Consider the following 20,057-nt stretch of genomic DNA (forward strand, 5'->3'; position numbering starts at 1 on the left):
CATTTTTCTTCACGGTGGCTGCCATTTGTCACTGCTCTCCTCCTGACAGTGGCAAGTGCACAAGGCCATGTGGTGTTTAAAAAAGGTGATGGTGCTGTGGCTGGCACCAGCCCCACCCTGAAGGGCGCTGGCACGCTCCCACACCCCAGGGACCTGGGTCGGCAGCCTGTGTCCACTTGCATTGCCTTATTTTGGCAAGAGGTAAGGCCCTGAGAGTGAGGGCTGATTGAGAATGGGAAGCTGAAACCAGCTGGGCACAGCTACGAGCCTTGTATGGCAAAGGCCCTGCCCTTCCATTTGAGCATTGAATGGGTTTTGCCTCCCCGTGTTTGCTCCGCATTTGGCAAGGGCTTTGTGAAAATCGTCCTTTCTCTGAGGTTGCACACATTCATTGGGTATTTAGGTGTGTTTGGGGGTCTTGGCATTTTGCCTCCATGCCAGCGTTGCACAGTTCGGAAAGTTGGCCCAGGGCACACATGCTGGGGACAGCTGTTCCCAGGGCAGTGACAGCTATGGCTGCCGGAAGTGGACTCTGCTGCCCCCAGCACCTGCCGCCCAGTTCAGTCTCCTGAGGTGGCCGCTGCCCAGGTCCCAGTGCTCCTTGTACTGCCCTGAGAGAAGCCACATCCAATTTCTTAGGCAGTGTGGGCTTCTCATCTTTTTAATCTTTAATGATCCTGTCACCAATTGTCTCTCCTGATTCCTGGAACACTTCCAAGGGCTTGGGGGTACATGATGTGTTTCTCATTTGAGTGATGACTTAACCAACAGAATGGAGAAGTAACTTGGCCGAGGCCAGTGGTCCTGGAGCAGCAGTGCACTGTGGGGACAGATATGGATAGAGCTGTGGATACACACACGATGTAAAGGCCAAATATGACAGCGTCACCCAGTCGTGCACAAAGAATAAGAGGTAGAGCCCTGGGCTCCCATTCACAGTGTAGGTGCACGTGTGAGGACTGCCGGCTCTCGGTGGTCCACTCAGCTTCTACCTCACAAGATGGTCCTGGCTTCTCTTCCCTCACCTCCCACGCCACCCCCTCATCATAGACTCCCGCCACACCCGATGACGCATCACTCCTCACGTCAGGATTTGGTCACTTCTGTCCTTTTTACTACCCTGTGCCCTGTGTCTGAACGCAGTGCGCTTCCACTGGTGCTGTTTGCCTGGCTAACCGCACTGTGTGGGTTCCAGACTCAGGAGCCTTTTTGCAGCCAGCTGCCCTGATGGGGTGTCTGCGTCAGCCTGAGCTTCCCACTGTAGCAGTTGCCACATTTATTTAATTGTGTTTTCCTGCACTCATGTAATCTAGGAGCTCATGAGCTGTTAGCACCAGGGCTGAGGTGCACGGTGCTCTCAGACTCTTCCTCCCCGATGTGATGACAGGAGGCCAGTGAGAATCTGCAGGACAGGCCTCGGTGACATCATTCCTCTGCCTAAACGCCACTCCCCGTCAAGGACCCACCCCGCCTGACTGTGCTGTGAGCTGCAGGTGTGTGGCTGCATCTAGAACCCAGGACGAGGTCAGAACCGCTGCCCCAGTCACCGCTGGCTGACTGATGTGCTCAACTGACATGCCGATGACGGAGATGGATTTCTAGGGTCTGGGGAGCTGATCTCGCGCTGAGTCGCCCCAGTCCCTGGTGGGGAAGCAGGCCATTTTGGGAGCAGGAGCACAGGACTCAGACTTGGGCATCCTGTGCCACGAATGAGCCCTGTGGTCTCCAAACAGCCACCTGGGCACTCTGGGCCTGTGTGTCTGCGTCAGAAACATGAGGGGCCTGGTGCAGTGAGAGGGTATTCTGATTATTCTGAGGATGAACGTTTCTTTTCTCAAGTGCCTGTTCTATAAAGGTTATGCATAAATATGGGCCTCCGCTAGTATGAAACCACTCAAGCCTGCAATCCAATAAATTGGGCGATTATTAATAATATGCTGAAATGGCTACACCACTGCCCATTGTTCTAGTCCAGTCAGGCTTTGCAAACACGAGCTGCAGACTTGCTGGCTTAAACAAGAGATTTCTGGAGGCTAGAAGGCCAAGATCATGGCACAGGCAGAGCTGTGTCTGCTGAGGGCCTGTGTCCTGGTTTGCCAGTGGCTGTTGTCTCATTCTGTCCTCTCATGGTAGGGGGGATGCAGGGGCCCAGCCTCAGGGTCTACTTTCTCCCAAGATCACCCCTCCTAGTACCATCCCACGGGGACTTTGGGCTTCAGCAAGTGACTTTGAGGTAATCGTTTGGTCCGTGGATTGCTGCTTTAGACATGACAGTTTAAGTCAGAGAAAACAAAAGAAACTGCTTTAAGGCAAGAGCCCCAGAATCAGAGAAATCGATTCACTGTTCGGCCAAGCACATTTCTTTGCTTCTGTTAGCCTGGGCCTGACTTGACCCACCCTGCCAGGATGTGCTGCGAGGACAGAATGGGAGATGAGGTTCAGAGAGGGCAGGGCCTGGCCAAGGGCAGAGCTGGCTGTAGCATGCGGTGGCTTGGACATTTCTTTCTCAGAAGCTGTCCTGCTTCCATCCTGTGGCCCTGGGAACCCCCTGGAGTTGTAACCAGTATAGTGTGAGCAGCACTGTCTGGGGAGGGACTGCAGAGGCCGCAACGGAAACTTCTCTTGGACTGGACCCAGATACCCTGAACGCTGCGCTTGATGGGACAGTGAGCATCTCACTACCAGGCCTGGGTGGGCCCTGCACCCCTCATCCACAAAAAGAAGGGGTAGGGAGGCGCTCGCTCAGGTGGCCTGCTGCTCCGGCACTCCGTGAGTCTAATTCATAGTGGAAAGAGCCGTCATCCTTCAACGAGGAAGAACAAATCCTCCTCACCACTCTGCTTCAGTTCTGGCGCCTTTGTAGCACCCCAGGTCCTGCCACATCTGGGCTCAGCTGAGCCCTTGGGCCTTTAATTAGAGGGCTTTGCGAGTCAAGGGGTTGTGGTCCAATGCAGCTCTTCAGGGAGACCCCTCACCTATTCCTTTATTTGAGATCAGCTGCCTGTCCCAGTGAGATGACCAGAATGGGGCGTCCCACAGGACACTTCCAGGAAAGCTTGTGGTTAAGCTCCACTCGCCCCAGGCCCGGAGGCTCGGGGACCACGGGCAAGTGGCAGGTCATTGCCTTTATTCCTGGGAGTGTCTGAATTGTGCCAAACTGCAGCTCACTAGGCACCGGCACTCCGGGTTCTAGTCCCAGTTGGGGCACCGGTTCTGTCCCGGTTGCTCCTCTTCCAGTCCAGCTCTCTGCTTTGTCCCGGGAAGGCAGTGGAGGATGGCCCAGGTCCTTGGGCCCTGCACCCGCTTGGGTGACCAGGGGGAAGCACCTGGCTCCTGGCTTCGGATCGGCGCAGTGCCTGCCATGGCGGCCATTGTGGGGTGAACTACCAGAAGGAAGACCTTTCTCTCTGTCTTTCTCTCTCACTGTCTAACTCTGCCTGTCAAAAAAATTTAAAAACTAAATAAATAAAAAAATAAATTGCGCCAGCCTCTGCCGAGCTCTGCTGTGGTTGCCCGTGCTTGCCGCAACAGCGTGTTTCTTACCCAACACGGTTTCTGCTTCCCCACTTCGGGTGGTTTGTGCTAAATGCGTTGGCAATCCCAAGTGGTTCAGGAAATAAAAGGATTGTCTCAAAAAAAGAAAAAAAGTGGTTTTGAATGTGTGGAAAGCAAGGCTGCCTGCTGTGTCTTTTTAACAGTCGTCTCCCAGAGGAGTGCTTGAAAACCTCACCTTTCAAGATGTTTCAACTTCTACTAGAAAGTGACTGAGGAACATGGCTCTCCTTGGCGCTGGGGTTGGCTGCGCTGGTGGTATTTGTCTAACCCGAGACTCCACGGCTGTGACTTCACACCATTCCTCCTTGCTATGCGCCCAGAGGTGGTGAAATCCCACTCGTCAGTGCGTCGCGGTGGGGGTGTGCACACACTGGAGCAGGGGCCTGCTGGAGACATGCATCATGACTGTCGATAAACCCGTTTGTGTTTGACAAACCATGATGAGCGCCTCTCAGTGCCTTGCAGTGCGTTAGGGCGAGCACCGTCCTGTGCCTCACACAGGCGCTATCAGCCGGAGCGTGCTTTGCCATTGTCTGCACCGAGTGGCCTTCCAGGGGTCCTGCAAATGGACCTCAGTCCTCTTTGTGTTCCTTCTGGGCGCTGATGAGTCACTCTGCTTGAGCATCTTCCATCAGGATTTCTCAGCCTCAGCCTTCCTGGTATTTTGGACAGAATGGGTCTTTGTTGTCAGGTGCTGTGCTTCACACTGTAGGACAGGAGCAGCGTCCCGGCCCATTGCACCTGACACACCTCAGCTGTGACAACCCAAGATGCCTGTGCATTTCCCAGAGGGCCCTTCTGTCCTTTTTATGTGAGGAAACTTAGGGCCAGGAGGAAGCTTGCCCAGGCCAAATGGTCACCTGGGGGTAGAGCTATAGCCACATTCCAAATCTCTTGTCTTCCTAATCCCGTTTCCACCTCAGTGATGCATTGCTAAATGCTTAATAAATGAGATAAAAGAGAATGATCACATTAGGAGCATGTGCCAGTTCCCAAGGCGTGAGTACTCCCACTGTGGCTGGTTTCCAGGCACTTAGACGACCTCACTGAATGTGAAGTTGGGAAGACATATGGACAGTTGGCTCTGGGGAGATGGTGCTGGCTGGTCCCGGTACCACTGGGCTCGTGTGTGCTGCTGTCCACATGGTGGTCTTCTCCTCTCCTGCACCTTGTGCCGTGGGAGAAGCATTAACTCAGGAAGCATTTCTGATCACCTCTCTGGAAAACTATAGCAGTTATAGTAGAGTGTTCTCTCTTCAGTTATGTGATAATTTCTCTTGGCAGTCTTTGCACTGAGGAGTTACAGCTCTGGTCTTGGAGCAGAGACCCTAGGGAGTGCACCCTAGTGCAGGATCTCCTGGGCTCCTCAAGCCCTGAGCAGTGACCCAGTCCTGTTGCTCCGCATCGGGATGTTGGCTGAGAGGTGCTTGGGAAGCATCAGAGTGGTGAAGGCCAGTGGGCTGCGGCAGAACGGTCTTGGCTAGAATTTTAGTCCAGACGTGAGCTGTGACTTCTGGGAACTGCCACAGTAATCCCATTCTCACTGCTGATGTGGAGAGCAGAGGAGCCATGGTGGGCTCGAGTTTCAGCTACCTGCCTGCTGGCGTACCTGGCCGCTTGCTGGATTGGCTGGCTGTCAAAATGGTGTAAACTCATCAAGCCTGAGGGCTCAGTGTGTCTTGACTTTTCCACCGTGGCCTTGGTTCAGCCGAGGTGCTCCTTGTCATCCTGTCTGTGGTCTGGCACTAGTCCTGGCAGCACCTGCGACTGAGGGAAGAGCCCTCAGCTGGTTTTCAGGAGATCTGGGTCCTCGTTCTGCCTTTGGTGCCGTCTCATTGCATAATCTTGGAGAGTTTGGTGTGACTGGAATATGGGGAGCCTGGGAAAGGGCTGGGGAGTATGCTGTAGCATGTAGCATTTTGAATTTATCTTGAAGGTAGTAGGAAGGGCTCAAAAGGGTTGGGCAAGCAAGCCATATGGTCAGATGTGTGCTTTAGAAAGTTTTCTGCACAGTGCAGAGCCATGCCCCGGGCAGGGTGAAACTAGTTAAGAGGTTGGCAACAGTCTTGTCAAGAAAGAAAGGAGCAGCCCATGGATGCTAAACACTGAGGGACCCCACTAGTGCTTTGGAGGCTTCACACAAGGGTGAGATCAGTGTAGGCTGCAGTATTGGGGTTGTCGGAGGGCTCCGTGGAGGAAGGGGTCCTTGAGGCTGGCCTTGAAGGACGGTAGACCACATCCAGGCTGCAGGACAGAGCAAGCCAACCGACAGGAAGCTGCAGGCAGACACATTTGGGCTTAGGCGGAAAGATTGTGTGAAGGTTGAGTCTTGATAACTTTGGGCTCATCTATGGAGGGACTTGAGCGCTTGGCTTAGGAGCACGGGTTTTGTTGGAAGGCGGTGGATCTCACAGGCAAAGAGCATCTTCCTGTTGTCAGGTTCTCTGCGAATCTTGCTTTCTTCCAGCCTCCTGTCTGGTGCTGCCACTTCCCCTCTTCCTGTGGCAAGGCGTGGGGTGCCTGGGGCCCTGGAGAGGGTGTGCCCTGTGCTGTGGGAAGGCAGAGTCCCTTTGCATCTTGAGCAGGAAAGCTGAATGCTGATCAGATGACTTCTGATTTGCCTCGCAGCAGGGAGCCCAGAACCAGAGCAGCTGTGCTATTGTTGTCTGCAGCCCATCGCTGGGTTTGTCTGCGCAGGCCAGGGGTGACTGCTGTCAGCATCCTCGATAAGCCAGCTCCCAGCTGTCACAGGTATGTTCACAGTCATTCCTTGTCCTGTTGCCTCTGACTCTGTCCCCCTTGCTCAGAACACGGCGGGCTCCTGTTTCCTTCCACGCCTGCTTTGTGTAAGTGTCTGGCCCTGACCGTGAACGTGAATTATGACCGGCCTCCAAATGTCCTGATGAAATGAGATTTGGGCTTTCTGTGAGGTGCTAGAAAACAAAGCTTTCTGGGAAATGGGGTAAGCTAGGTTTCCTGGGACCCCCCAAAAGGAAACTGAAGCTCAGAGTGTAAAATGACTCCCTGAGACTGTTCAGACAGACGTTGGTCAAGGCCAGTCTGCCTGGATGTCAGTGTATCCCTGATGGATTTAGGCTGGGGCATTCTGAAAGTGGAGCCCCATTTTCACGGTCTGCATCTGGAGGAGGTTACTCTCACCTGAGACAGTGTGTATCAGAGGTTAGCATCCACCGAACCCTACACTGAAGAACTGTTCTCAGCCCTGAGATTTCCAGCTTCCGAAGAATGCTCATCCCTAAACCCCTGCAATATACAGATGATACTGGGTGACCTGCTCTGAGCTTGAGAGTCAAAGCAGAAAGCAGAGCCCAGATCCTCTTGTCTCCACCCAGTATGCCTTGCCTCCCACCTGGTCTTCTGGTGGAGGTGGGGACTCCGTACAACACCCACCATGAGCCGCTCAGCTGTGCTCCTTGTAGGTGCTGTTGTAGCTCAGGGCCAATGGGGCACCCCAGGGTGCTCTGTGGGACTCAGGTAGTGTTTTCCATGTGAGACCCCCGTGACTTTGGCTGCATGAGTGCTGTGGGGGTTTGCAGGAGAAGCCGGAGCACACTGAGGTTGCTGGAATCTCGGACAACAGACTGGCTCTCAGAATGTGCTCTGTGCAATACCATCCTGGCACCATTCCCTAGTTCCTTATCCAGGGGTGGCACTGACCTTGAGCCTCCTGACATCCATCTGCATCTACCAGTCCAGGTCAGCTTGACCCTACCTAATCATCTAGGAGAGTTATATTTACTGACGTGCAAACAGATTGCAGACACTGCACTGGTCAGCTTAAATGCTGTGTAGTCCTAATGACCCTGACATGAAGCTATTATTCAAATTGTACACATAAGGCAGCCTTAACTCAGAGAACTTACAGTACCACAAAGCTGGGCCTGAAGTTCACGGCTGTTGGGCTCAAGACCCCAGGCTCTTTCCACAGCCCCATCCTCCCACTAACACTTAATAAAAGTGCCTGATGCCCCAGCTTACTACTCCACTGAAGAACACAAGCAGAAGCATCCCTGTGTCAAATCCCTCATGGCCTCTCTTCCCTCACTGTGTCTCTGCTGCCTCTTTCCTCCCTCCCTAGCCACACTGAGCTGTTCATTATCCCCCCAGAGAAGCCAAATTTTACAAATGCAGCCATCAGCACTTCTCGTTGCTGCAGGCCTCTGGGCTGGTCACAGTAGCCTGGAAAGACAGGCAAGATACAGCCTGTCCCCTTAAGGAATGTCCCATCCGATGGTAGGGATACTGATGCACACAGATATGGTGCTGCAGAAATGAAAGCTCGTTCGATCTTCACGGTGGTCCAGAGAGGCTTGCCGGTGTGTATCTCCATATGATCTGCATTTAACATTTATCCCAGCTGAAGCTCAGAGAGAAGTGACCCCAGCCTAAGCTGAGGTCTGGGTTGACCCAGGATTCCTTGCCCTCCAGTAGGTCATTCCTGCTACACCCAGGGGTGCTCCAAGCTTGTATCACCTGGGGATGGTCAAGCGCGAACTCCACAGTCTGGGCTCTTTTTCTGACTCTGGAGTTCCTGATGGAGACAAGGTGAGGTGTCAGCTGCTGACATTGCAAACCTGCTGAAGTTGTACCCCGAGCCTGCCCCAAAGGTGCCACTTCTGTGGATGTAACCGTGGTGGGGGGAAGGAAGATGAAAATACTCCAGGTCTGGCATTTCACAGTGCTGCCGCCCAGGGTGGTGGCAGTAGAGAAAGCTGACCTCCTTACGGTTCCAGTGTGCCCCCCGCTGCCCACCAGGGCAGAACTTGGAGTACCTGGTCCTCTGAGTGCTGCCTTCTGAGGAAGGCAGCCATCCCTGGGTTTTGTTCAGGGAGTGAGACGTGAACGCCTTGGAAAGCTTGGTGGGGCTTTCTGAAGACCACTGCCCACTGCCCCACACGTCAGTCATGCACCTCTCAGGACTGCCTAGGAAGACAGAGATCACAAGTACAGGTTAAACCCCAAACTTGGGAAACAGAGCTCAGCGGAGCCTGGGGTTAGAGACCTGGCTCTTGCTCTGGGCCTTCCATGCTGGCCACTTGCAAATGGCTTCTCCACACGTGGCATGGAGACACCCTCTATGAGGGTGGCTTGGACATGCTTGCGGTGGAGCACCGTGGCCAGGCCAGGGCAGGGCCATCAGACATGGGTCCAAACATGTGCTTTGATGACTCTGAACATCATTAGTCACCTCTCCGAGTCACCAGTTCCTTATCCTTAAGAGATGGGCAGTAGGGCTTCTGGTAGGAATGATCTGAGGGCTGTGCTGAACCTTCCTGTGGTGGTCATCTCACACCCAGCACAGTCAGTGCTCACTGAGTAGTACTCGCTGTTCCTCTGCCCTGTCGCCACCAGCCTGGCTCGCTGGCCTCTGACCGTCTGGGATTTCCTGAGCCAGTGCCACCCCGAGTCGGCCACTGTCTGCTCACTAGCTACCCCGATGCTGGGCTTCCTGCCATGGGCATGACAGACAGGAGCAAGATGGAGGGTCTTGGCTGTGAGTCTGAGCTCCTTCCATCTTGGCTCTTCCAGCTACTTGCTGGTTGGCTCTGGACAAGTCCTTTCCTTCTGTGACTCAGGTGTTCCCTGAATAACATTAGTGGTCATCTTAATGATAATAAAAACAGCAGGGATAGCTGCAGTGAGTGGAATGGTAGCTCTTGGGAAGAGAAGTTCATCTCTAACCCTGGCACCTGTGTGTGCCACCTCATCTGGAGAAAGGGTCTTAGCTAGCTCTGGCAGAAGCCCTCAGGCAAAACAGATAAAAAGCCTTGCCATATGTGTTACCATAGGAGGAGGGTCCAAGGCCCTGCCTGACGTCAAGGGCCCCTGGCATGCTTAGCACTGGGGGGCTTCTCTGGTACCCCAGTCCTGTGGTGCTCATGATTGAGGAAGTGCCAGAAACGTCCCCCTCAGAGAACAGTGATGCCCACTGCTGTCTGGCTAGCCTTGTCCTTCACCATGTTGATGGGTTGGGTGTGACCTCGGACTGATTTCCTGGCTTCAGAAGAATGGCAGTCTTTCTTCTTCTTGGCCAGCATCTTAAAAAGGCAGAATCCCATGGAAAGAGCAAAGCAAACACCGGGTTTCCATGCTGCCTCCTTCCTCCCAAGACCTACTGGGGGCAAAGGGGCTGCAGCTCCTCAATCTTCAAGCACAGCGGGAGCCCACTGGCAGCCAGGAAGGGCCAGGCCTTGTCCTAGTCGTGCATGGACCCTTGAAGAAAATGAGTCCCATCAGTGACTGTGCTTCCTCCAGTGGGCCAGGCTGCCGTGGCACCTGCTGCGCCCCATGCAGGTGGGACGGTCAGTTGCCTTAGGCTAACCTACACAGCACAACCACAGAGCTCTTCCTTTTGAGGAACCAAATTAGCACATGGGTCCTGGGCTGCTAAGGCTCCAGGAACCTACCAGTCTTTTTAAAAACATTTCTAAAACCTGCCATCCCCTCACTTCTGCAATCGTGGGCTGACTGCTATGTCATCAGATTACATCAGCCCGTTTCCTATGTATAGAAGTGAACAAATTCAAGTCTGGGGAGCAGTGGGAGAATGAGTTGTTGTAAAGAAGTATCTGCTTGGATGGGGAAACAGAAGATTGTCCAGGAGATTCCTAATGTACACGAAAAACAAACAAAGCCCCATGGGACTGTGGGTGATTCTTTTTTTTTGATAGGCAGAGTTAGACAGTGAGAGAGAGAGAGAAAGGTCTACCTTTTTTCCATTGGTTCAACCCCAAATGGCCGCCATGGCCGGCATGCTGCACTGATCCTAAGCCAGGAGCCAGGTACCTCCTCCTGGTCTCCCACACGGGTGCAGGGCCCAAGCACTTGGGCCATCCTCCACTGCACTCCCGAGCCACAGCAGAGAGCTGGACTGGAAGAGGGGCAACCGGGACAGAATCCGGAGCCCCAGCCGGGACTAGAACCCGGGGTGCCGGCGCTGCAGGTGGAGGATTAGCCAAGTGAGCCGCGGCGCCGGCCTGTGGGTGATTCTTGAGTGACCTTATGTCCCCATGTGCCTGAGACTGTGCCAGTTTGTGCCTGTCGTTACAGCCAGATGGTACCCCTTCATGGTAGAGGGATCTAGGCTTGGATGAAACAGTTCTGAGGTCACCCTTACTATCTGTGAGCCTGTGCATGGAAGTGGTTAACAGCACTAAGTATAGTACAGTGTGGAGAATATGTTCAGTGACAAGAAGTACCAATGTGCTTTGACAGCTGAAAGGTTAGCTGTGGGTTAGCACCACCGCACAGACGTGGGCACGTCCCTGCACGCTTTCACAGCACATGCGGCTTAGAGGTGAGATGGTGGGCCAAAATGTCACAGCAGCAATGGTTCAGATCCGCTCCGCCTGCTAGCTTTGACCTTGCTCGCACTTCTTAGTTTATCTCAACTGTAAGTTAGGAATAATCAAATGAATCGCACAGAGTTGGTATAGTCATCAGATAATCCAGGTAAAGCATCTGTTTGATTGCCTAGCACCCACTGCCATCATTACCACAGAACTGTCGCTCTTCTGGCTTCTGTCTCTCCCTCTGTCCACGAGAGGGACATCCCCTCTCCAGCCCTGTCGCCCAGGCTTTCTGAAGCTAACTGGGTGGCCTTGCCTGAAGCCTGGTGTTCCTGGGAGTGTGAGCACTGCTCATCTAAGCCCTGCAGGCAGAGAATCGCCTGGCCAGCTGCTCTGTCCCTCTGGGACATGCGGTCTGGGTTCCCAGAGCATCATCCCTTCTACTAATGTGATGACCTCCATCTCTGGCCCTCCCTGCGTCCCCTCCCCGGCCCAGCCACTCCCTCCTCCCTTGAGCGGTGCTGTGGGAACACCAAGACCATGGTGTCATTCCCTGGTGTTGGCTGATGCTGGTGCCATCCCAGGGCACCAGGGCCCGGATGCCTGCCCCGCCGGCTGGGGAGGGGCTCCCCCTCCCCGGAGGAAGCTGTCATCCATCCCCAGTGCATTCGCATTCTTCTTTTTCTTCCCACTCTGTCACCCCTCCCTCTCTGCCTCCCTGTTGCTTTGAGGGGGGCATTGTTTAGTGGCGAGGAGCAGGGAGTGCAGCCGTTCTGTGCCTCAGTTTCCCCGTCTGTGAAAGGGGGCAATAATAACGGCCATCCAGTGCAGTTGCTGTGGGGTTTCAGGGAGTTACTAGAGGAACATGCAAAAGGAAGCTTGGCACACAGTAGGTGCTTAATCAGTGTGAGCTGTTTTCATCATCTGACACCTCTCTTCTTGTGTCTTAGTGTCGGTCGGTGCTCTTGGTGTTGTGGGACAGGGGTCACGAGGTTTTGCCAGTTCGTAGTCTGGGCTGTGCTGGTGAGGAACTGGAGGACCCTGAGCAAGAGCACTGTCACACTGGGAGTCAGCCCTTATCTGCACAGCCTGCAGGCAGGAATGCGGCCCTTCAGGCCCTTTCATCCATTCGGTGTCTACTGCCTTCTCTTCCCTTGGCCTCTGCCCTGCTTCCCACTTCCAGAACCTTTCAAGGGTAGCAGACACACAGCTGTCGAATCTGTCCTTTGGCCCAAGGGCTCTGGGCCACAAGTCAAGAGACACCTGTCTAGACCTGGTTCTGCCCTGTTACCCTGGATAAGTCATTTCATGTCTCAGGCGCTCAGCTTCCCCGTTTAAAGAAATAGACATTTATTTGAAAGACAGACAGAGCTCCCTTCTGCTGGCTCAATTACCAGATGCCTGAATGCCTGCAGCAACTACAGAGCCAGGAGCTGGTAACTCAGTCTGGGCGGGTACCTGAGCCATCACCCTCTGCCTCCTAGGATGTTCTTCAGCAGGAAGCTGGATTGGAAACATAGTAGTCAGGACTGGAACCAGGCACTCCAGTAAGGGGTGGACCATCCCAACTAGCAGTTTAATAGCTCTTTTTAAAACTGGATAATTACCCCTGTGCTTTGTAACACTCTCAAAATGACCAAAGAAGGTGAGGGCTTACAGCACTCTTTGCTGGTTGTCAGGTGCTGCAGAGGTTCAGTCTTAGAGTGTGGCCAGTGGTGTTAATCTTCTCTCGCCGTGGGCTACAGGGAAGGCAGACTGCCCCGGCCATCTGGAGCTGCTGGTGACAGGAGGAAATGAGTGTTGGTGTGAAGTGAGGTTCAGCGGCTTGTGGAGACAGAGATGGGCGTTCTATGTTCCTTCCCCTACTTGATCTCTTGTCCCTCTAACAGACATCTGGCCCATGGGTCACTCACGCAGCAACACAGCAAACCACCAGCAGCCACTTCAAAAGCTTGGACTCCTCCCAGAGTTCTGCTTACTTTTGCTGCTCTGTGTTTCTTTGAGTGATAGGGATGTAATTTATAGAATCCTGGTCAGAACCCCGGAAGGTTATTAGCTGTAGTCCTTGATGGAGCACTGTTTGCGATCATGTCTGTAAGGTGGGAGGAAGTCGGGTGATGGTGAGAGTTCAGTTAGGATCCATGTGTTCAAATGTTCCTCCAAGGACAGAGCCTGGTGGGTGACACCGGAATTCTCCCAGAAAGTCTTCAGTGATACAAGTTTTTGGGCACCTTGCCTAAGTCATGGCTTCTCATTAGCTTCCCAGAGGCACAGCGGATCTGGGGAAACCACTGGAATGGGGACTGGTATCTGGGGACTTGCCTGTTAGGGGACTCTCCACTCTGCATGCCCTGCCCACTCCCGCTGCCCATCAAGGGGCTGGGAAGTGTATCTTCAGCAGTGTTAGAGTATTCTTAGGCTGTAGCTACTGGAGCTATGCCTTGGAGTGGTGTTTCAGTTTACACTGTGACTGCCATCCTAAAAAGATGTGCATGTGGACTTGGAGAGATTCTGTATGTCTCTGTTAGGAAGTAGAGTGGACCCACGGACAGGAAGCCGTGGCAGAAGTGCCCTAGATTCGTGGTCGGGGGAGACCAAGTGTTCTCTTGCACTGGTTTTGTGGTAGGAGGCAGTGGGATTCTGGCTGGGCCCTGTCGGAGGAATTGGTCACACACACACACACACATGAAAAGCATGCTGTAGCTTTGAGAGCACTTGAGAGTAAAGCAGGCTGAGCTTGCTCTCCCCGACCCCTGACCACGTCAGCAGCTTCTAGTGTCCAGATGCCTTGTGATACACTTGGCCTTGGCCTTGGCCTCGGCCAGGAGGGGAGCAGCTGCTCTCACCCCACAGTCCCTCTTTGGGAATCCACTGCTGTCGCTGTCCACACCCCGGGGCAGGGCATCAGCCCCATGTGCGGCTGTGCTCTCTGGATGGGGAGGGGGAGACGGACTCTGGGCACCAAGGCTGAGTCTGGAGAAGATCAGATTCTCTGCCCCGGTGCCGTCGTGACCCGGTTGCTCGCCGCTGTGCATGTTGGCTCAGAGACCACGTTTGCTTCGGGCCAGGCCGGGCCGGGCCGGTTCAGAGTTGCTGTGTTTTCTCGATCATTTCCTTCCCTCCTCCCCCCTTCACTTCCTGTTTGCTTTTCTTCCTCTTTCTCCACCCCCACCCCATCCCTCCTGGCATGCCCCTTGCTGTCTGAGAACAGGAACAAACCCAAGCGAGAGCGAGCAGTTGTTGATGATCACGACTTCCTGACGTGCCCTCTCCCTGTGGCTGCTCAGAACCAGGACCAGCCCCGCTGCCTGCCAGGGGCCACATGAGCCCCAGCAGGGGGGCCTGGCAGGAAGCCTTGGCCTTCAGAGCCCCTGTCTGAAAGGCAACCCCATAGAAACAATCCTTGAGGGCTTTCCGAAGACCTTTCTGGTGCATCCGAACGTCGGGAGCTCTGGACAACTCCTAGATCCTGGGCCTAATGACTGTAGCCCCGTCAGATGGGCACAGAGCAGACTTAAGGTTGTGGACGCGCTTCTGGGTCTGCGTCATATTCTGTGTGCGATTTTGCAGAGCAGCCTGGCTCAGCAAAGCGTGGTGTCCTGCTCTGGGGAGAAACAGACTTAATGGTACCTCACAGGGATTTTTCACAAACAAATGAGGGAAATATTTTATAAAATTCACAAGGCACGCCTTCACGGATATTACTGGCTTAATAAGTGTGAACTCCCGTCTGTTTTTCTATGATTTGATTTTTCTGCTCAGAGGAGTGGCCGTGCAAATGTACAGTAGCCAAAAACAAAAACAAAAAAAAACAAAACCAAAAACACACAGTCCCATAATAAGTGCTACTCCTGGGAACTGGGAAGGGAGCTCATGTCTGTTACTATGTTTTCCTGAAACATGGGCAGAGAGACAGAGACAGAGAACCCTCTGGGCCCACACATGCCTGTCACTACGAGACGGAGGCCCAGCACTGTGGTCACAGGTCAGCATATCCATAGCAATATTTCTCCGATGGGAAACAGAAGAAGCTTCCCAACCACATGCCAGAGGTGGACTGTTTTACTCATTTAGCTCCCAGGGGTAAAACTACAAAAAGTACAAAAACAGCAGTCTGGAAAAAGTGCCACCTCCCTTTTTGAAAATCTGGTTGGCTTCCCATTCAGGGTCAATGGTCTGTTGTTCGAGAACTCATCCTGGGATGTCTTTTGAAAAGTTCCAAGGGCCCGGGAGTCAGGGACCTGTTCCAGTCTGGATTCCACAAACTGTCAAATCCTTGAATGAGGCGCTTTCCTTCTGTGAGCCTCAGTTTCTCCAACTGTAAAATGAAAGAGTTCAGCAAGATTTTCTCCTAGGGGTCTTCCAGCCTTCGTCATCTGCAACCCTGTAACTCTCTGTTCTCCCTAGAAAAAATGTGTGCAAAGGAGGTAGCCCCTCCGAGTGACAGACGCACTTTCCCTTTTAGCAGGCGGTCCCTGGCAAGGGTCCGGCGGGACAGGGAAGCTGCAGCTCTCGAGGGGCCACAGTCCTGCTTCGGGAGCCCACTTGGCCTTGGCCTGACAGCTGCTCATCTGCTTCATCCCATCAGCCTGGATTGGTGAAACTGAGTCACAAGAGCTATTTCCAGGTAAGGAACTGCTGGCTGTGGCGACGGCAGATAGACAGCAACAGCCAGCATTGTAGTGCAGAGTGTGTGTCACGTGCATGCTTGGAAGTTTCCTGAGGATGGTCATTTTGCCAGGTTTGTCATGTTTGGTTAGCAGCCATGTCTCCTGCCAGCACGCACATCTAAGGACAAGGAGGCAGGAAGGACATAAGTAATCTCCGGTGCGCGTCTTGAGGCAGCTGTAATTTCGAGGTGTGATTAGCTGTGCTCTGGTTGGAATCTGTGGCCCTCCTGAGCCTTCAGTGTCTTCAGGCAGGAAACAGCAGAACTGTGTGTCAGAAAGCAGATTCGAGCTGCGGCTGTGGGATCCTTCTGCCTGCAGAATCCGTGAAGAAGCACCCCAAGCAGAGGGTCCTCCCATTCCTCTGCCGGTCAGATCTGCACAAGCACGGATGCCGTCCTCTGGTTGTCGGCCTGAGATGGAGACCTGGCTGTGATGTTGCTAGAGACAAATGCTTTCTGTGCAGTTTTCCAGGGCACTTGAGGTAGACCAGTTGACGATAACCGTTCCTGTCTCTCCCTTCAGTGACCTGGTCAGTTCTCTCTGGGACTGCTTCTTCTCTCCCTCCTACCACCAGCTATGGACATTTGCTTCTTATCTATTTATTTATTCATTTATTTGAAAGGCAGAGAAAGAGAGAGAGAGTCAGAGAGATCTTTCATCTGCTGGTTTACTCCTAAAAAGCCCTCTAACAGCTGGGGCTGGGCCAGGTCAAAGCCAGGAGCCAGGAACTCCATCCCGGTCTCCCACATGGCTGACAGCAGCCCAAATACTTGGGCCATTTTTTGCTGCCTTCTCAGGTATATTTCTAGGGAGCTGAACCAGAAGCAGGTCAGCTGGAACTCTGACTAGCACTCTGATACGGCATGCCAGCGTCACAAGTGACACCTGAACCTGTGGCACCACAGTGCTGGCCCCCAGTGTGGACCCTTCCTGTGTGGAAGAATACGGCCACACATCCTGGAACTTCTCCTTTGTGCTTACACCTAACGTGGGCTGCCACCACAGTGTGCGCAGGGCTCGGCTCCCTCACTCTGGTACAGAGATGTATGTTCTTTCAGCAGGCCTCGGTACTGACAATTAGGAGACCAGAGATCATGTAGAAATACTGATTCCCCGAGGTGGGCCCACCTCACTCTTTCCCTGGTCTCCAGTCCTGCCTCCTGCTGGCCTCTGTCCTATATCTCAGCTCTTCCAGCTTTGCATCTTGAGTTTCCTTGAAAACTAAAGCCAGAAGCATTTCCTGTAGCCAAGCCTAGGAGAGTGGGTTAGACCATGTGACTTGGAGTGCATTTTCTGGTTCTTGGTGCCCAGCATCCTTTTATGGAGATGTGATCTTTATGGCAGCTTCCCACCTGGGGGAGAGGAGGTTTCTCACGCTTCCTTTATCTGGAGCGGTCCCTAAGGACACAGAAGAGCTTTGGGGATCCAACAGACCTGACTACGGCTCAGCTCTGCTGTGCATTGGCGCAGTGGTTTTGCTCAGATCACTTTAAGTTTCCCGTCTATAATGTGGGACAGGACATTCCAATTTACAGGCAGTGGTGAGGCTAAAAGGACCTAATGCTTTAGCGGTTCCTTGCCTACAGTAGGTCCAGACAAATGTTAGCTCCTTTCTGTACCTGACCTTTTGTGGAGCTACTTAAGTGGAGCCTTGACCCCATATCTAGATTCCATTTGAATGCCATGCTGAAAATCTAAGGGCAAGGCTTATCCACAAATGTGGTGGAGTCCCCTCTGTTACAGAGAGAAGCTGTTCAGAGGCTGCTGGTTTCACAGCTCCTCTTCCCTCGCAGCCTGGGCTTTGCCTCGTTGCTCTCTGCAGCAGGCCGTTTGGGAGGTTTGCTCCGTCGTATCCACCTACTGCTCCCCTAGCCCCTTGGTTCCATCGTTGGTCCCATGAGGCTTTGCCTGAAAACTGACTGCTTCCCAGCCCTGTCTCCCCCTCCAACCAGTGGACTTCCAAGGCCCAGTGGAACAAGCCTGTGGGCTTGGGGCAGGCTCAGCTCCTCTGGGACTTTCCTTCCTCGTCTGCCTTCTCTTTACGGGACATTCATTCTTGCAGTCTCTCCTTCATTCAGCAGAGCGTGTGGAGTGTGTGCTGTGTGGTGTCCAACAGGTGGTGGTCATGATGCCAGGGATGCAGCACAGAAAGCAAAGTCCCTGTTCTCAGCTACAAACCCACCTCCACTTCAAAGGCACTATTGAGGATACGGGAAAATGTAAAGCACAGAAAATAAATATTGAAGCCAAGCCAGAGAGTAGGGAGTTGGGGGAAAGGGGCATTGCTTGGAGGGTGCCAGGCTGCAAGGAACCACTGGAACAAAGGAACCTGCATGGGGAATGTGCCTGGAGCAGCAAGAATGGGGGGCCAGGGATGGAGAAGGGGACAGAGAGGAGCAGGCAGGTGGGGCAGGGCCTCAGAGCCCACTGAAAGGACTTAGGTGTTTCTGGTCATTGCTTCTCCCCTTTCTGTCCCCTCCCCAGAGCATCCCAAAGTTCTAATCCCTAAAGCCCCACTAGGTGCTGTTACCCAATAGCATGTCCAGCATTTGTACTGAATCCTTTGGTGTGCCTGGCTGTTGAGGCCTTGGAGATGCAGGAGTCTTGACCTTGTCCTTGGAAGCTCAGGGCCTGGTAGCTTGTTCAAGGCTTTGTGGGGAGGAAGTCGCATCAATAAATTAGGTTGACATCAACAGCTGTCCTAAGCTGATCGTGGTAGAAGCAATTTGCTCAAGTAGGAATTTTCCACGGGAACTTCCTACAGGTCATTCCGACTACACGTCTTGGAATTCATTTCCATGGTGGATGACTGCCAAGTCTTGCCTTCAGGGTAAAGGGAGGCCCCATCCATTCAGCAAACCCGTGTGTGCCTCTGATTCTTCATTACCATCCTTAGCTGCTCCGGGCACTGGGGATGCAGGATGGCTGGATTCAGCCCCTGCCCTTGTTCCTGGCTTCTGGCAGAGGTAGGTACTACAGGTACCCCATCAGAATTGCCAGAGGAAGGGCCTGTGACCCAGACTAGGAAGCTCCCTGGGGACATGTTGCCTGCACTGAGTCCTGGAGATGAGGCAGGTCAGGCCGGTAAGGGCAGGGAGGCAGGGATCCTGGAAGGGCTGCCCTGGGGGAGTGTGTGCATAGAGAAAGGCAAGACTCCTGCAGAGGAGGCAGAGGAGGGGACAGTGAGGGACCTTGCAGACCAGGCCATGTGGTTGGAGGACAGCCTAGTGCACGCACTGTTAATAGTTTTTAAACAAACAGAAAAAAGGATGGCCCAATAAGATTGGAGTTTTAGAAAACCAGGAACCTGGTGGATTCATTTGATCCCCTGGCTCCCTAAAATGCTATGCTCCATCTCCTGCCTGTATTAGTAGCACACGGGTCAGCTGGACAAGATGGTTGTGGACAGCGGGTGGGTGAGTACAACTGCCCTTCCGCCATCCAGTGCCCACATGAACGTGCCACGCTGACAAGGGCTCACAGGCAGACTTGGGCCCGGGGGCTGGGAAACAGCTAGAACTGAGTTTGTGCCTGACAGGAGGGTGTGGCTGGCCAGAGCTGTCCTAGTCTAGTAGAAATGGAGGGATTTCGATCTCGTTATGTTTCCTTCGGACCAGAAATGAAGTTCCTATGCACCTCTTAATCCTCTCCCCTCTGAAGGCTAGAACACGAGTGTTCCCTTTGGAAAGTACACATTCATTTAGTAGCTGATGTCTGGGTACCTGCCTTGTGCCAGACAGTGTGCTGGGCCTCTGAACATCAAGAAACATCCAACACAGTCCGGAGATAAAGGCAGAGGAGCAGATGGTGTGTAAGAGCCCCAGCGTGAACAGAGTGACACTCCCTGCCAGGATGGTCAGGGAGGACTCTAAGAGGGGCCATGTGAGCTGGGCACTGAAGGATGAGTAGGAGTTGGGGACTGGACGACAGATGCTCCCAGTACATAGCCACACTCCATCAATAGGAGCCAGCACTCAGTTTTCTGTGAAAGGGGGGAAGGAAGCAGGCAGAGTGTTCATCACGCACAGATAATGCCCCAACTCTGCTTCTTAAAAATGCATTAGTCGCCACCTCCTCACCCTCCCACCTTTCTCCCTGCAGTGACTAAAAGGAGTCAAATTGACTAATTTGAGCTGATCTCTTCTCTGACCCTGTGGAGGTGTTGGTGAGAATAGGATGGGGGGAGGGACCAAGGAACGAAGCAGAACGAAGATCAAGAGGAATCCGTTTCCATCGTCCAGAAATACTGATTTAGCTGCTTGGACTGTGCTGTGGCTTCCTGGGCAAAATGCAGCTTTGCAGAGAGCTGTGTCTGCTCTTTCCACTGACAACTCTAAACCTGTCCTTCTACCTTTCTCTCAGAACTAAACATTATTGGGAGCGAGCTGGATGCAGGTATAGACACACGCACACAGAGAGAGAGCTGCTATATCCATTGGTAGATGCACATGCCCACACGTACATAAATGTGTGTGTGTGTGTGTGTGTGTACATTACATATAGTTTGTTCTAGCACCAGGCA

At 53.3% G+C, this 20,057-nt stretch overlaps 1 protein-coding gene across 6 annotated transcripts in view; it reads left to right on the top strand.

Annotated features, from left to right (window-relative positions):
* Positions 1-20,057, top strand: part of CYRIA (CYFIP related Rac1 interactor A) — a 112,340-nt gene that overhangs the window by 27,799 nt on the left and 64,484 nt on the right. The window contains exons 2-3 of one of the 6 annotated variants that reach the window (XM_051840123.3): positions 6,184-6,306; positions 15,331-15,492. The gene's annotated coding sequence lies outside the window, so the exon portion shown is untranslated. The remainder of the gene's footprint in view (positions 1-6,183; positions 6,307-15,330; positions 15,493-20,057) is intronic. The other 5 variants (XM_051840141.3, XM_051840124.3, XM_089327832.1 and 2 more) reach the window with 5 other exon arrangements.

Source organism: Oryctolagus cuniculus, chromosome 2 (assembly GCF_051225735.1).
Source record: "Oryctolagus cuniculus isolate XC-2025 breed Fujian yellow rabbit chromosome 2, ASM5122573v1, whole genome shotgun sequence".
NCBI classification, from domain to species: Eukaryota; Metazoa; Chordata; class Mammalia; order Lagomorpha; family Leporidae; genus Oryctolagus; species Oryctolagus cuniculus.